We start from the raw sequence: 10710 nt of genomic DNA, 5'->3' as shown, positions 1-10710 counted from the left end.
AGAAGAACAACAACAACAACCAAAGCCAGAGTTTTTCAAGTGATGTGACCTAGAAGTAAGCTGGAGAGTTGGAGCAAGGCTTGAAAGCAAGGTTTGATTTCTGTTTGAATCCAAGGCTACGGCTATGAAAGAAACAAGACCCTCTTAGGGTGTCAATGTTGTGAGCCCCTCTGTAGTATAGATCTGCAAATAAACCATAGATTATGAAAACACCACCGTCTCTGCTGTGCCTCATTCCGAAAGGAAACACAGACCCTGGGTAAGCACCTCAAACTCCTGTAATCTCTGGGTTCTTGGGGTGGTGTGCAACAAAATCTAACAGCATTTCTAGATGGCAGACAAAAATGCAAAAGAAAATTAAAAATCATGACCCAATGCCAGTAGTACCATGTTGTTGTTTTTCCATTCTGTACCCTATATCTTTTCCTTCCTTTCCCGATTATACTGTAAAGGGGAAACCTGATGGACAGCAAGGCTGGAATTTATAATTTATAATAATTACAGGGATGCAGAGTGGGGAAATTTACATTTCTCCACATAGAAGGAACTGAAATGGGAGGAATATGGAATTTTGAAAAGATTTGTTCATTTATTTTGCCAGCACCATCTTCACTCATTTCTTCTTGTGTAGTTACAGTACAATGGGAAGTAATTAATCTTTCAATAAATGAAAAAATAAAAAGCCTTTTTTGCAGATAAGCAATTAATGTTATTTCTGGGATATCCCCCCTCCCCATTTCGTTTTTATGTTATTTCCTTACTTTTGAAGGAAGATATTTCAAAAAATAATAATCTGGGGAAAAAGTGAGACAGATTTCCAGCACTGAACTAATATCAAAACTATGTCAAATCACACAGGAAGTTTCTGCATATATCCCCCCCATTTAATATGGATTATTTCATTAAACGACTTACAATGGAGCATTCCAACGCAAAGCTTTTGAAAGCAAAAGTAACCTGTTTCCAAGCATATTGCACACCTCGCGAAAGGTTTATCCAGTTGAATTTGAAGGCAAATCTTTTTAAAAGAAGTGTTCCCTGACCGGGAATCGAACCCGGGCCGCGGCGGTGAGAGCGCCGAATCCTAACCACTAGACCACCAGGGAAGCTGTGATAGGTTGGTCAGAAAGCTAACCATTATCACTACTATTTCCTTCTGTAGTTCGTAATACAAGGAAGTCTTCAGTTCTGTGCATAGCGCGCCTCCTTCTCAAATAAATTCATCTGTATGTCAAAAACCACAAGCATCGCGCGCGCACAGCTCTTCCCATGGTTCTCCATTGAAGTTTCCCTTCTACCTAGAGAAATTGCCTTCTGCAGAAAACCTGAGCACTTTTAAAAAAAACCTCTTCCGAATAAAGATAACGAAGCGCCGGCGCTTCTCATGCAAGTTCTGCGAGCATCTAATTTTACGTCTGCACTGCGGGATGCCTCCTTTGTGGACGGATGCAAAGAACCCGGAACTTTATTTCTTTTACATAGGTTTGGGTGGGGAGAGAAAGTTTTTATACCCTCCTTGGGGAAAATGGTGCTCACCAGCTAATTTCCCTAATTTTGATTCCCCGACAGAGCTTAGGCTGCAATCCTTGCTCACTTAGGCGGGAGTCAAGTCCTACTGCACCCCGAGGGGCTTAGCAGATCTTCTAAGCAGACACGTGCCCACGATGATACTGCTAAAACTCAGCGCGATCCTACGATCAGAGGATCTCCAGAGTCTTCAGGTCTTGCCCAGCGCTGCCTGCAGATGCCTCTTGCAAGTGGTCACTTGCTTCTGCCCATCAGCCCCACGAGAACGAAATGCGCAGGCGCCATAGGATTTGCCCCAGCAAAGGAGCGAACCCAGGTAGCGCCTCTGGAATGTAAAGGAAGCTTCCGATTGGTCCCGCATTCAGCCAATCGCGGAAGAAGCCTCAATACTGCAAAAGGTTTTGGGGTGGCACCCTACCCTAAAATTAAATTATGCTTAGGTGAACTGTTTCTGGTGCTGCCAGTTGCTTTCTGTTTGCGTTTATCCTGGATTACCACTGGATTCCAAATATAATATACTATCTCACCATTTCCCCCCTCTTCAATTGCCTTCCCAGGAAGTTATTTATGCAATGCGGATTTTGCGAATATTTTCCTCAGCGCTGACAAGACATCCCGATTCCTTAGGCTGTATATGAAAGGGCTCATCATGGCAGGCACGATGGTAATAAATATTGAGTTGATCATCGCCTTTTGTGCTGAATAGGAGGATACTGGTGTCATATATGTCAACATGGCTGCTCCATAGAAGAGTCCCACCACACACAGATGGGATAGGCATGTCCCCAAGGCTTTGTGGCCACTTCTGGAGGAGCGTGCCCTCAAGATTTGCAGGAGGATGGCAATGTAGGAAGAGAGGATGACAGAGAGAGGGGAGCAGGAGTATCAGGAAGGTACCAAGGAAGGTTACTATTTCATATTTGGAATTGTCTGAGCAGGACAACTTTATAAGGGCTGGATATTCACAGAGGTTATGGTAAATTACATTTGACTTGCAGTAGGGAAGAGGCAGTACATACAGGGAACTTGTCATGGCCTGGACAGAAGGCCAGAACTAGACGAAAGCTGACAAGATGTAGCAAACTTTCTTCCTCATCAGAACTTGGTATTGCAAAGGTCTGCAGATAGCCACGTACCTGTCATATGACATGGTAGCCAGGATGAGGCATTCTGACCCCCCCTCCCACAGCCAGTGTGACTAAAATCTGGACGACACATCCGTAGAGTGAAATGGTGTACCTCTGGGTTACGAAGTTCACGGTCATTTTGGGAACGATGGAGAGAACCTGGCAGAGGTCCATGACAGACAACTGGCTGAGGAAGAAGTACATTGGGGTCTGGAAACCAGAGTCCATCCTGATCAGGAAAAGAGGGAGGCTGTTTCCAATCAGGGTGATGACAAACATGAAGAGAACCAGACCAAGGAAAACCATGGGTGATTTTTGATGCAGAAGTCCAACAAGAACAAACTCCGTCTATGATGTTGAGTTCTCTCCCATTGCTCTTCCTATTGCCTGGATTTTATCTAAGACACAAGGAGAGAAGTTGTGGTAGTCAGGCAGTCCAGTGCCATATTACAGATCATCACCATTTTAGCAGTGGGGAGACCAAAACAAAACAAAACAAAACCCAGCATTTTAAAACTAATGATGCCCCGTGCAACGTGGTGCAACAGCTTGCACATCATGTCAGCAACAGGGATCCACTGGTGGATATTGGCTTCCCTGTATCTGATCTGCCATAATGGAGAAGGGTGCAGAATAATATGGAGTTGGGAGCAGGAATATGCACTAAAAGCTTGACTGCAGACTTGGCACAGATAGACGCATGTTTAGCACCTCTCTTTGGTGATGTCCGATCGAAAGGTCGGTGGTTTGAATCCCCGCGGCGGGGTGCGCTCCCGTTGCTCGGTCCCAGCGCCTGCCAACCTAGCAGTTCGAAAGCACCCCCGGGTGCAAGTAGATAAATAGGGACCGCTTACCAGCGGGAAGGTAAACGGCGTTCCGTGTGCTGCGCTGGCTTGCCAGAGCAGCGATGTCATGCTGGCCACGTGACCCGGAAGTGTCTCCGGACAGCGCTGGCTCCCGGCCTCTAGAGTGAGATGGGCGCACAACCCTAGAGTCTGTCAAGACTGGCCCGTACGGGCAGGGGTGCCTTTACCTTTACCTTTTACTGCACTCTTACTCTGATCAGTACTTGATTCTGTTTGGGATGGGATCTCAGGGGAGCCCTTCATGGAGTTTATTGACCTGATGGGAGAAGAAGCAGGGAGGAACGAGGAACTTGGAGTTTATGTGACTGCTGTATTCTCAGCACCCAGAAGGAGATCCATCCTTTCCTGAGCTGATCTGGGCTGGGAGAAACTCCTGCTCCCCAAAGCCAGCTAGTTCCCATAACACTGTCATTATTGCACAGACACTCCACTTTCTTCCATGCTAAAGGCAGTTCTCTGGTTTGAGGCTCATGCTGTTTCTAGCTTGCTTAAGCAGCGGAGGGGAAATACCTGTTGAAATGGAAACAAACATTGGGGTTATTTTGCAAATTAGCTAGACTAATCAGCTGTTAGCTGCCAACAGCAGAGCAAACTGCGGGGTCTTTATAAAGTTATCACTACTGGGAAAACCATAGCTTTTACTATACGGACCTTTGTTGGCAAGGTGATGTCTCTACTTTTTAAAATGCTGTCTAGGTTTGTCATTGCTTTCCTCCCAAGAAGCAGGCGTCTCTTAATTTCGTGGCTGCTGTAACCATCTGCAGTGATCATGGAGCCCAAGAAAGTAAAATCTCTCACTGCCTCCATTTCTTCCCCTTCTATTTGCCAGGAGGTGATGGGATCAGTGGCCATGATCTTCGTTTTTTTGATGTTGACCTTCAGACCATATTTTGCGCTCTCCTCTTTCACCCTCAAGAAAAGGTTTTTTAATTCCTCCTCACTTTCTGCCATCAAGGTTGTGTCATCTGCATATCTGAGGTTGTTGATAATTCTTCCGGCAATCTTAATTCCGGCTTGGGATTCATCCAGCCCAGCCTTTCACATGATGAATTCTGCATATAAGTTAAATAAGCAGAGAGACAAAATACAGCCTTGTCGTACTCCTTTCCCAATTTTGAACCAATCAGTTGTTCCATATCCAGTTCTAACTGTAGCTTCTTGTCCCACATAGAGATTTCTCAGGAGACAGATGAGGTGATCAGGCACTCCCATTTCTTTAAGAACTTGCCATAGTTTGCTGTGATCGACACAGTCAAAGGCTTTTGCATAGTCAATGAAGCAGAAGTAGATGTCTTTCTGGAACTCTCTAGCTTTCTCCATAATCCAGCGCATGTTTGCAATTTGGTTTCTGGTTCCTCTGCCTCTTCTAAATCCAGCTTGCACTTCTGGGAGTTCTCGGTCCACATACTGCTTGAGCCTTCCTTGAAGAATTTTAAGCATAACCTTGCTAGCGTGTGAAATGAGTGCAATTGTGCGGTAGTTGGAGCATTCTTTAGCACTGCCCTTCTTTGGGATTGGGATGTAGACTGATCTTCTCCAATCCTCTGGCCACTGCTGAGTTTTCCAAACTTGCTGGCATATTGAGTGTAGCACCTTAACAGCATCATCTTTTAAAATTTTAAATAGTTCAGCTGGAATACCATCACTTCCACTGGCCTTGTTATTTGCAATGCTTTCTAAGGCCCATTTGACTTCACTCTCCAGAATGTCTGGCTCAATAGTACAGAATACTAAATTATAAACAACTTCTACAATAGATAAAAGTCACATACCTAAATTGCTTAAACTGGTCTCGGGTGAAAAGCTTTGATGAGTCTACTGATTGAATTACATCTTGCTCAGAACTTGTACTGCAGCTTCCCAAATTATTCTGTCCATTCCTCTCCATATCACCTGGTGGTGAGATGTAGCTAATGCGGCAGAAGACAGAATTCAAGATGACCTTAACAGGCTAGAGAACTGGACCAAAACTAACAAAATGAATTTCACCAGCGACAAATGTATGGTTCTGCACTTAGGCAGGAATAATCAGATGCACAAATATAGGATGGGGGACATCTGAAAAGGATCTATGGGTCTCCACTTAACACAAGTAAACAGTGTGGTATAGGAGCAAAAAACGCTATTGTAATTCTAGGTTCCATCATCGTAAGTATAATGCCCACTTTTGCCTTTTTAACATCTGTTTGAAAAGCCTGGCGTGTCCTATGGTTGATACAAAAACATAGAGAAGCTTCAAAGGCGGTCTGAGACTTCACACTAAATTCCTTTGCCAGCATTCTTTTTAAAGCACACAGGATTAATTCAGCAAGCAATTTGTACAGAAGCAAGATGTCGTTAGTTATGCCAAATACAAACAGAATAAAGAAACGTTTCTGAGACCCCACACTATTAGACAGCATAAGGAAATCGTTGGTGTAATTCATAACTCGCTTGACTACAAATCGGTAATGTTTGCAGATTATATTCTTTTGTTTATCACAAAACTTCATAGTACTGTTCCATTGTTAATGCGATATATAGATGTTTTTTGGCAGTATCTCTGGATATACTATAAAGGTAAAGGTAAAGGGACCCCTGACCATTAGGTCCAGTCGTGACCGACTTTGGGGTTGCGGCGCTCATCTCGCTTTATTGGCTGAGGTAGCCGGCGTACAGCTTCCGGGTCATGTGGCCGGCATGACTAAGCCGCTTCTGGCGAACCAAAGCAGTGCATGGAAACACCGTTTACCTTTCCGCCAGAGCGGTACCTATTTATCTACTTGCACTTTGATGTGCTTTCAAACTGCTAGGTTGGCAGGAGCAGGGACCGAGAAACGGGAGCTCACCCCATCGTGGGGATTCGAACCGCTGACCTTCCGATCGGCAAGTCCTAGGCTCTGTGGTTTAACCCACAGCGCCACCTGCATCCCTTATCACTCCTAACTTTTACTCAAATAAGGCGGGGTGTTCCTATGCTTTCACTCAAGCGATAAAGCCACATCACAACCACCCCTTAGGCATGCATGAGATATGCGCTGCTCAAGCTTGCTGAGGTGTCCCGATAAACCATCGCCTAACAGCAATCCGCCCTTTTTTCGGGCATTCTAACCACAAGCCAGTAAAGATAAGCCTCTAAGTGAGTCTGTGGTTTCTGATCAGCAAGTCCTAGGCTGATCGGTAAGTCCTAGGCTCTGTGGTTTAACCCACAGCACCACCCGCGCTGGTCCAAATTGGAGTTGATGTTAACAGGAAATAACTTGTTGGTTTAACCGTTTAAACAATACCAATTTCATATTTGCATAAAGGTAAAGGGACCCCTGTCTGTTAAGTTCAGTCACAGACAACTCTGGGGTTGATCTCAATCTAAGGCATGTCCGTGACTATGAGTTGGGCCAAACTTATTCAGGGACAGCCCCATGGAGGCCATGCTTTCCACGAAGTCCCAAGCAGCCCCTTCTAAGGTCATGTTGGCATGGACGTTAAAATCCCCTAGGACAACCAAACTAAGTATCTCCAGGAGAACATCCGCCATGACCTGAAGCAGCTCGGGCAGGGAATCCTTGGTGCAGCGGGGAGGTCAGTACACCAAAAGGAACTTCCTAAAAATCACTGCAAACCCCCCCCCATGACCTGGGTTGCTGTGTGTAAGAGAAACCTGGTGGACAAGCAGCAGCTAGGACAGGACCATCTGCTTCATCCAACCAAGTCTCTGTTACACATGCCAGGTCAAGTCCTCCATCCACGATCAAGTCATGGATGGCAGTAGTCTTATGAATCATTGACCTAGCATTGCACAGCAACACCTTCAGGTCATGTGGGTTTCCCTTGTTGAGCGCAAATATAACATTGAATCACAATCGTACAAAATAACTCAGCAAGGTGACATTTATCAAGAGTTAAACAAAGGTTAGTGTACAGTGGTGCCCTGCAAGACGAATGCCTCGCAAGACGGAAAACCCGCAAGACGAAAGGGTTTTCCGTTTTCAGAGGTGCTTCGCAGGACGAATTTCTCTATGGGCTTGCTTTGCAAGACGAAAATGTTTTGCGATTCTTGAGTTTTTTTCTCGCTCCCCAACCCCTTTTTCTAAAGCGCTAAGCTGCTAATAGCCTTTTAGCAGCTAATCCGCTAATCCCTTAAGCCTTTAATAGCCGTTAATAGCCCTTAAACTGCTAATAGTGCTAATAGCGCTAATCCGCTAATGGGCTTGCTTCGCAAGACGAAAAAACCGCAAGACGAAGAGACTCGCGGAACGGATTCTTTTCGTCTTGTGAGGCACCACTGTACTAAATATTATTTCCAATTCTAGGTAGTTTGCTATTGGAGAAATACCATATATGATTATAAAGCAAGAATTATTTTAAAATATGATTTCATTTCTAGATCAGACAGACAAGGTTTCTTCTACTATATATTTTTTTCTTTATCATATACACACAAAGCTTCTATTTTTAAACAGGAAATATTTTTGTAACTAAGGTCTATTTTACAAATCCATACAGATGTTCATTTTGTTACAGTTCTGTTAAGTTGTATGCAAATTATAAAGATGAGTCAATTACCGTATTTACTAAATTGGTGAGTTTTGCCATTACTGCATATTCTGATAGTTTCTCTTTCCATGCATCTATTTCAGGACATATGTTAGATTTCCATATGTTGGCCAACACCACTCTGACTGCTGTGGTCATATAACTAAATAGTTCCACTGATGATTTCACAATACAGTAGCTGAAGGAGTCCTTCCCAACAGCATAGTTTTGGGGTCCAATGCAAATTTAGGGTGGGTTTTTTACATTTTTTCATTTCAAAATGAACTTTCCTCCCAAACTTTTTGGTCTTTTCACAGGTCCACCATAAATGGAAGAAGATTCCTTAAGGTCTATCACATTTCCAGCAATGTCTATTCATTGCATTATTCATCTTCTGTATATTTTTCAAAGTTATATATCATTGAAAGAACATTTTTGTACTGTCATACTTCATGTTACGGCCGCTTCAGGTTACGTGTTTTTGGGTTGCGGACCGTGGGAAACCTGGAAGTATCGTAACGGGTGACTTCTGGGTTTCGCCGCTCGCCCATGCGCAGAAGCACCAAATTGCGCTGGCGCCTGTGCAGACGTGGCGCTTAAGGATGCGAACGCTGTGGGTTGTGGACGTGCCTCAGTCACGGGTTATGTCTGCAACCCGAGGTTACACTGTACCAATTTTCTTTTAGGGCTTAAGGTAAAGGTACCCCTGCCCGTACGGGCCAGTCTTGACAGACTCTAGGGTTGTGCGCCCATCTCACTCAAAGAGGCCAAGGGCCAGCGCTGTCCGAAGACACTTCCGGGTCACGTGGCCAGCGTGACATCGCTGCTCTGGCGAGCCAGAGCCGCACACGGAAACGCCGTTTACCTTCCCGCTAGTAAGTGGTCCCTATTTATCTACTTGCACCCAGGGGTGCTTTCGAACTGCTAGGTTGGCAGGCGCTGGGACCGAACAGCGGGAGCGCACCCCGCTGTGGGGATTCGAACCGCCGACCTTTCGATCGGCAAGCCCTAGGCACTGAGGCTTTAACCCACAGCGCCACCCGTGTCCCTTTTTAGGGCTTAACTTGCAGTAAATTTTATTCCTTTATTCATAATTGTTCTCATTGTTCCACTGTGAACTGCTCTTAAAATTTTTGCATCCATTTTGTCATACAAGGTTTTGCTTGTTCAGGCTCGGTGTCATATTTGAGTAATAGTTTATAAATTTTACCTAGAAGGTAGAACTCTGTTATGATGGACTCAAATTCTGTCTTTTCACCAATTTAAATGTTTGCCATACAGTGTTTCTTGAATCTGGATATTAGTTGACAGTATGTAAGCAGTTTCATATTTTTTCTCCTCTTTAGTACTTTGACATGTATTTGATCTGTTCTTGAAGATGAACCATATCTTGGTACAATATATAGTCATATATTCTGCTATCGGCTCTAATAATAATGTTCCAGTGGTGACATTAACAGTGCAGGTAAGGGCATTTTTGTGATTTTTGTAGTGCAACTCATGATTTTTGTGGCGAGGCTGTGCCCCTGGCTATGACGTGTGATTTGACAGCGATTTAGGGGTGGCCCAGTGCAAAAAGCGTGAGGATCCATGAGGATACGAGCTTCAAAACCACGTTTTTGGGCCATGGAGTGGCCAGGAAGCTGTGGATCCTAGTTTTTTGTGTTGCAGGCTGTGCCCCTGGCTATGACGTATGATTTGATGGTGATTTAGGGGTGGCCCAATGCAAAAAGCATGAGGATCCGTGCTTTGAAACCACGTTTTTGGGCCACGGTATGGCCAGGAAGCCGTGGATCCTAATTTTTTGTGTTGCAAGCTGTGCTCCTGGGCATGATGTGTGATTTGACGGTGACTTTGGGGTGATCTAGTGCAAAAAGCATGAGGATCTATGAGGATCCGTGCTTCAAAATCACGTTTTTGGGCCACGGTATGACCAGGAAGCCGTGGATCCGAGTTTTTTGTGGTGCAGGCTGTGCCCCTGGCTATGATGTGTGATTTGACAGTGACTTTGGGCTGATCTAGTGCAAAAAGCATGAGGATCCATGAGGATCCGTGCTTCAAAACCACGTTTTTGGGCCACGGTATGACCAGGAAGCCGTGGATCCAAGCTTTTTGTGGTGCAGGCTGTGCCCCTGGCTATGATGTGTGATTTGACGGCGATTTAGGGGTGGCTCAATGCAAAAAGTGTGCGGATCCATGAGGATCCGTTCTTCAAAACCACGTTTTTGGGCCACGGTGTCGCCAGGAAGCCATGGATCCGTGATTTTTGTGGTGCATGCTGTGCTCCTGGCCATGATGTTTGATCTGATTGTGACTTTGGGCTGATCTAGTGCAAAAATCATGAGGATCCATGAGGATCTGTGCTTAGGAACCACGTTTTTGGGCCACGGTATGGCCAGGCAGGAGTGGATTTGTGATTTTTGTGGTGGATGCTGTGCCCCTGGACATGATGTGCAATTTGACAGTGAGTTTGGGCTGATCTAGTGCAAAAATCATGAGGATCAATGAGGATCCATGTTTTTTAACCATGTTTTTACGCCATTGCGGCACCACGAAACAGTGGATGCGTGATTTTTTTGGTTCTGCCTACAGACTAAGATGTGGTCTACAGTATCATGGTGTTTTTATTTTGCTTCAATATAAAAATCATATGAATTCATGAGGATCCATGCCTCGGA

The 10710-nt window shown here is 44.8% G+C and overlaps 1 protein-coding gene and 1 pseudogene across 2 annotated transcripts in view; both read right to left on the bottom strand.

Moving 5' to 3' along the window:
- LOC310670490 (E3 ubiquitin-protein ligase TRIM7-like) overlaps positions 1-10710 on the bottom strand; it is a 329122-nt gene that overhangs the window by 54303 nt on the left and 264109 nt on the right. The window lies entirely within an intron of this gene.
- LOC310672858 (olfactory receptor 2Z1-like) lies at positions 2029-2960 on the bottom strand (annotated as a pseudogene). The gene is made up of 2 exons: positions 2778-2960; positions 2029-2725 (listed from the first exon to the last, which is right to left on the bottom strand). The product of its transcript is annotated as an olfactory receptor 2Z1-like (transcript).

The sequence above is a fragment of the Podarcis tiliguerta genome, assembly GCF_965153285.1.
Source record: "Podarcis tiliguerta genome assembly, chromosome: 2".
NCBI lineage: Eukaryota > Metazoa > Chordata > Lepidosauria > Squamata > Lacertidae > Podarcis > Podarcis tiliguerta.
This window is presented reverse-complemented; position numbering and strand designations above follow the sequence as displayed.